This window comes from Curcuma longa, unplaced genomic scaffold (assembly GCF_044706935.1).
Source record: "Curcuma longa cultivar G26 ecotype Majalengka, Jawa Barat unplaced genomic scaffold, ITB_CL_G26_1.1 contig_25909, whole genome shotgun sequence".
Taxonomy (NCBI): Eukaryota; Viridiplantae; Streptophyta; class Magnoliopsida; order Zingiberales; family Zingiberaceae; genus Curcuma; species Curcuma longa.
In genome coordinates, this window is record NW_027432920.1 from 1 (window position 1) to 7436 (window position 7436).

The 7436-nt window shown below is 37.1% G+C and overlaps 1 non-coding gene across 1 annotated transcript; it reads right to left on the bottom strand.

Annotated features, from left to right (window-relative positions):
* Positions 1 to 6350: 6350 nt before the first annotated feature.
* TRNAS-AGA (transfer RNA serine (anticodon AGA)) lies at positions 6351 to 6432 on the bottom strand. Its single transcript has one exon. It is a non-coding gene; the product is annotated as a tRNA-Ser (tRNA).
* Between the last annotated feature and the right edge of the window lie 1004 nt (positions 6433 to 7436).

The window sequence follows — 7436 nt, forward strand, 5'->3', positions numbered from 1 at the left end:
CAAATTTATTTTTAATTTTTATTTCTATATTTTTATTTTTTATTTGAAATGAATGAAAATGACAAGAAATTTTTAGAAATTTCATGAATTTTCAAAACATACGATCTTCCCAAAATTCATAAATTCCATCAAATTATCAATATTCTCAATTTACTTCTTCTACCCAATTTTCACCTCATTTTTCAAATTTCTTATTTGTTCCACAATATAGTTAAAATTTTCAAGATTTTGAAAATTCTTTATAGGAATACGCAATCCTTTACAAGGACACTTCGCTGCAACAAAAGATGGAATCCGTCATCTCAGAAGCTTTACAAGGTCGGTCACATGATCATCTGTGAGGAGGTAAATCGATAAGCTACAGTTGATCACTACGGAGGAGGACATTACCTCAGTTTCGATGAAATTCGACCCTTGTCTACTACAACAAATTTATTCTACAGTAACCAACTCGATCGTGTTCCAGGGGCAAAAGTGATGATTGAATACACTTCGCAAATGATAGAGGAAGGAGCAGCTTATCTTTCCTGATTGTCTATGTCAAGAGATTAGGTGGAGTTAGAATATTTAAAATGTGGTCTCAACTTTCAACTTTTAGTATTATTTTATTTTCTATTAATGTAATTTTTAATTAATGTAATGTAATTCTCCGGTCATTTAATGGAATTATCAATTAATTTAATGTAGCCGTTGAAAAGTAGCTATTATATTGTAATTCTCCTTGTGCTATGCAATTCTTCATTCTAAAAACATAACATTTGGCAAACACATATACTTAAATTCGTTTCCTCCGACATGTCTCCAAATTCCAGCAGCTCCACGAGTGAAAATGAAGTCTAAGTTGAAGTTGATGACCAAGGTTATGATCCGGGGAGGAACTAATGTTATTGATACTTCAACAAAGTCGAGAAATACTTGAAGCATATCAAAGTAATAATGAGATGCGGCGAAGAAGAAGGTTCGTCCAAAGAAATTGTAAAGCAGGGCACATGAGACTTGTCGAAAGTGGTTCTTTTTCCACAAATTCGGTGTATCCAAATCAAATATTTTGAAGATGATTTCAAATGTGAAGAGAGTTATTCCTTCACTTAATGAATGCACTCGAGAATCATTCATCGTATTTTCAGCATAGGGGTGATCAGGGGCGGATCCAGGATTTCATATTTGGGGGGCCATATTTGAGGTGTATAAATCTATGACTTGTGCAATAGGAGGACAAATTAACATGGATGTGTGTTGTGTGCATATGTTATAGATTTATAGGTGAAAAATTCTAAAGCTTATTCAATTTGGAAGCAGGGCAAAGAAGACCATGTAATAAACTAATAATAATTAATAACTATTAAGATTTTTTTCCCTCTCACCGAGGAGGAATATTAATATATAGTACTTAAAACTCAAAAATAGTTTTTTGAGAGGTGTACGTATATTACGTTGATATTATCATCAATAACGCTTAACAGCTCTTTATAAATAAGTTGATGCAATTGTTCAATAATTTTAAATAATCAGATAAATTTAAAATATAATTAACGGAGATAATATTTGGACATGTCGATGAATTAACTTATTTATATAGTACATATATATATATCATCTAACTTTAAATTTTTAAGGAGTTTATTAGTATTTGTAAAATTATATTTAGAATGCAATCTAATTTAATTATTTTATGTAAATTCCATTACAATTTATTAGCGACTTCATAAACCGAGCAAAAGACAAATAATACATTGATTCTAGGAAAAAGAATCAGTCGTTGAGTTCTTACACTCGTTACCAGCAACGGCCTAGATCTTATAGGGACCTGGACGACGCTACGGACCGGGATGAAAGGGACTCCGAACCGAACTGATAACTCGAGAATGAATCGGAACCAGCTTCGTCGGAACTGGAGAAGAGTCCCGCGAGCCGCTGGGGCACAATCTCGGGCGACAACTTCGCTGTTTCGCCCTCCTCCACTGCCGCCCTCCACCGCTGGTAGAAGAACCCCCTATACGCGGGGAGCACCATCCCCCTCACTGCCTCCCTCACCTCCTCTCTCATCCCAGCGTCCACCACCACCACCCCGCCTGCGCGGCGCACGCCGCCTCCACCGCCTCCACGAATGCCCACATCTGCACCCGCGCCACTCCGGCGCCGACCTCCACTGCCGGAACCTCCGCTGCCAGGGGTCTCCGTGGGTCTCCGCGGGAACGATCACCCAGGGGTCTCCGTGGGCTGGGGGGGGCCATGGCCCCCCCGGGTCCCTTACTACATCCGCCCCTGGGGGTGATTCGTCAATTGGCTTATAGAGTCCCTATCGACCATCTTGACGAGTACTTATGTATGGGTCAATCAATTGTCATTAACTGTCTTTTCAAATTATGCAAATATGTGATTAAAGTTGAACTATTTGGTGATTGATACTTAAGAAGATCGAATGTTGATGATGTTCAACGTCTTCTTCAAATGCATGAGCACGGGGCCAACTAGTGTGTAAACTATGTGAACTAGGAATGGAAAATTGCCCAGTTGCTTGGAAATGATAGTTTATAAGAAGCCATATGGGCCACCAAAAATCGTGCTTGAAGTCGTCATGTCTCAAGACTTGTGGCTACCATATGCATTCTTTAGGATCGCCGATTCACACAATGATATTAACGTGTTGTACAATCTCCTATATTCAATAACGTATTGCAAGGAAATGCCCTGAAGATTAATTTCACGGTAGACAATACTCAATATATAAAGAGGCATTATCTAACATATGAAATATATTTGGAATAGACTACTTTTGAGAGGACTTTTCCTTGCCCGAAGGATCCCAATAAGAGGTTGCTCAAGGAAAGACAAGAGATTGTAAATAAGATGTCAAACATACATTTGGGGCGATCCAATCTCGATAGATAATTGTCAGAGATCATAACTTATAAAGTTATGATTGCAATCACAATCATATTTATCACTATTTCCATATATATTATTACTATATTTATCATTATAATTTCCATATATTATCTTGGCAATATTTATAAATAGGTTTGTGAGTCTACGATAATTATCAATAAAGTATCAATTATTTTCTCTCTATTCTTTCTCTTTATTCTTCATATGTCTCTATGTTTTAATATGGTATCAGAGCCACGATCCTTTGCACCTATCTCTTCTTCCTTTTTCTTTAAATAAAAAAGGTTAGCCCTTTACTTAGGTCCTCTCCTCGTTGTTGGTTTCCTCGATCTCTTCTCCGTCTCAGGTATGCGTCGTCACCAATAACAATCTTCTTCTTCTTCCCCATACTACCAAAATCAACAACAATCCTCTCCTTTCTATGCTGCGATCTAATTTTCTTTCCTCTGTTTAATTTTTTTTCATCTTGTCACCACAACTGTAGTTCTTATTTTTTCCTACACAACAACCCTACTGCTTCTTTTCTTTTACCTTAACACAACAATGTTATTTCTCACTTTTTATATTTTTCTACAATGCTTCTCATCATTTTTTTTCCTTGTAGAAGAATTAGAGTTTCGCTCCCCTCTTTTCTCTTTCTGTTGTGCTTTTCTTAAACGGAGAAAAGTTGGTTATTGTTCCAGTTGGATGTCGAGAACGGTCAAGCCATGAATCAAAAATATACCACTCAATCGCTGCTGGTCCTATCGACGAGAAAGAGCTGAGCAAAGGGGTCAGTGAGGCGCCGGTGATTCCAAACAGACCACTCCGACGCTTAAGTCGGTAGAGAGTGAGACTGAAGAAGAAGTAGTATGCGTGTGTAAAGAATTAGAAAGCCTTTTATTCATATCTGTAGGGGTTTATATAGCAGCTGAAGGGAACATTCCTCTTGTCAAAGGAGCAGGCTGTGCACGATCTTCGAGAAGCAAAGTCTGTGATTAACTGTCAAATGAGCTGATAATACGACATTAAAGGCACCATCTCTGATGGTTTCCAACCATCCAGTGGCTTGACAGAACTGATTATTCTCATACGGTTGTAGATACAAGTGCAGAATTTAGAGAACCAAGTTTGGAAACCTAGTAATCGTCTTTATCCTTTTGACAGCGTTCACACGCTTGGCTGTCTTCTAATACCAAAATGTGGCCGAGAGGGAGATCGAACCCAAGCTAAGTAGATGGGTCGGACTGTTTGAGGATAAGTTTGAGAACAGTGGCCGAGTGACATAGTCCGGCAAAGTGGACGATTAGCAGCCAGGCTGCTGAGTGACAGAGTTCGACAGAGCTGTTGAGTGACAAAGCTCGGCAGAGCTGCTGTGTGACAGAGTTCGGCAGAGCTAGCGAGTGATAGAGTTCGACAGAGCTGCCGAAGTGACAGAGCTCGATGAGTTGCCGAGTGACAGAGCTTGACAGAATGGTCGGTGAGGACCGAGTGACCAAGTCAGAGTGGCCAAGTAACAGAGCTCGGCAGAGTGGTCGAGTGACAAAGCTGCCGAACTACTGAGTGACAGAGCTATTGAGCTGACAAAGTGGCCGAACTGCCGAGTTGCTGGGTGACAGAGTGGGCGAGATGACAGAGTGACAGAGCTACCGAGCTGACAAGGTAGCAGAGTGGTCAGGTTGTGCCGAGCTGATAAAGCTGCTGAGTGGCAGAGTGACCAAGTTGACAGAGTAGTCGAGCTGCCGAGTGGCAGAGTGACTGACTAACCGAGGTTCACATATATAGGTCTTCAAATAAATTTTATTTTCTTTTTACTTCTGACACAACAGATCAATTTGATTTTTGACACACAAGAGCAATAGGATTCCGTCACATCAATTGTCATGGAGTTTTCTTTTTCTCTCTCTCTCTTCCACCGTACGCTCCGCCGATCTCCTCTTCTTCTCTCCGCCAGCTAACTTTCTCCTTCTTTCTTCGAACCACCATCAAAAGTAAGTCTTTCCTTACTTCCTCTTGTTCTTGCTAGAATCCCACATCCACAGTAGCAAGAGCAATATACCAATAGCAACAAAAGCAATACCTTGTTGCTCTTTTGCCAACCTCCCTTTTTCCTATTTTTCTTCTAGCAACCACATCGTTGTCCTTTTTTCAGCTGGCCAACAACAACAGCAATGTCAGCGCTTGCAAAATTTTCACTTTTTCTTTTCCAACCAATAATAGCAATAGTCTTTTATCATTCTTTTTCTTCCTCAACAAGAGCTGCTTTGCAGCGACTTTTCTTCCATCGAATATTGTTTCTTTGTTAGCCATCTTCTGACCGACCAAATAACAAGCTTTTTTCAAATTTTACTCAGCAAACAGTAATAGATTTGCCTTCTTTCCTCTGTTCTAATAAATTTTGATTATCAGAATTACAGTCCTAACTCTTCTTCTTTCTCCAAAATCATCAAATTCGCTGCCCTCTACTAGAACTTCAGCAACAACAAAACTATAGTCTTCTACGGCTCTTTTTCTACTCATGGTCATTGTTTTAGAAGATGTTCAATGACAACCAAACTCGACTTTCCACATCTCCCAATTGAGTTGTCGGAAGGTAATAACGATAAGATAGTAGTCGAGGATATCAATCATAAATTGATTAAAATTTTTGATAACTTAGATTGCAATCGCAACCATATTTATCATTATTTCTATATTTATTATTATTATCGTATTTATCATAATATATTATCATGTTTATCATTGAAGTTTTCATATATTATATTGCCAATATGCATAAATAGACTTGTTAGTCTATGATAATTATCAATAAAGTAGTAATTATTTTCTCTCTATTCTTTCTCTCTATGTTTTAAATGGTATCATAGTCATAATCCTTCACACTTATCTTTTTTTTTTCCTTTTCCTCTAAACAAAACGATGCTAATGAGTGTTTTAAATAGTCTAACATTTTCTAAATCTTTCATTCAAATAAATATCAGAAATTCATCCTTCAGATGTGTTTTTTTAAACAAAAAAGAGAAGGTATCAAGATTAAATTAATTGACTCTCACCGAAAAAATGATGAAGCTATGCGTAGTGACAAATGATATAACGTATTGTTGTTTTAGGAAAAGGAAAATAACATAGGATTTCTGGAGTATAATTGAGTTGATTACGACGGAATAAAATTATTGAAATAGGTAAGAGTCAAATATCGATGAAGTTTTTCGATTTACTTCTGATCATGAAACTGATCGTGCATGTAGAATCGTTGAGTAATAGATTCTATCTTTTGTCAAAGAAAAATAAAAATATTTAAAAAATTGACATATTGTATATTAGATATAATAATACTACTGATATAAATATAAATAAAAAAGGATGTGTTCACAGTTCTGATAAAAATATGTATATTAAAAAGTGAAGATAATTTTTTTAAAAAACAATTCATTCTTCGGAGTAAAATTAATTATTAAAATTAAGTAACTTACAACGAAAAACGTGGTCGGCAGGATTCGAACCTGCGCGGGCAGAGCCCACATGATTTCTAGTCATGCCCGATAACCACTCCGGCACGACCACAAGATATCTGATAATCCACAAGATAAATATATAGAGGTATGTATTTCTAATTGCAAGGTTTTGCTAATATTAACTTCAGCAAAAGTGGAATCCACCACCCTAACAGCCCCACACAGTCAGATCCACGGCCATGTATAAGAAGGTAAATAAAAAAACTGCAGTTGACCATGATAAAGAAAGACATTTTGCTAGTATTAATAATTATGAACAAAATATAATTGTACTAATATTAGACGATATGTTCAAGGGATACATGTCGTTCCGTCCAAATTGGAGAGAATAGAACCAATTCTTCCGTGGAAATAGGAACACACTCTCGAATATATATCAACGGACTGAATATTTCTAGAACGGAACCAATATGTCAGAATAATTCTTAAACGGTTGTTAATATCTCGGATATCAACTGCTATAAAAAGGTAAGCCATGCCCATGGGTACATGTACGCATACATAAACCTTAACTTTCCCAAGTCATTAAACTTCTTGCGCCGAATCCTAACTTGAGCGTCGGAGTAGCTTGTCGGGATCCACCTCCGATGTCATTATAACTCTCTTTTTTAGTACTTTGCAGGCCTCTTCTTCTCCTTCTCTTTGACAACCTCTATCACAGGAACGTGCATATCGACGAGCCTTGAACCAGCATTTGAACCATCCACAGTGTACTGACCGAAACATTAGTATTCTGTTGCTCTTTCTCTACTAGTGGTCATTGTGTTAGAAGATTTGATTGGTTATATAGATAAAGAAGATATTTCATGACAACTAAACTTAGTGTTTGACATTCCCGTTGAGTTTGTCAGAAAGTAATGATGACAAAGATAACAGTCAAGAATTATCAATAATAAATTGATTTCAATTTTTAATAACTTACCATGTTTGAATTGCAATCACAACATATTTATCATTATTTCCATATTTATTATTACTATATTTATCATAATATATTATCATATTTATCATTAATAGCCTCTGCAAGATCATAAATAGGTTGGTTAATTAGCC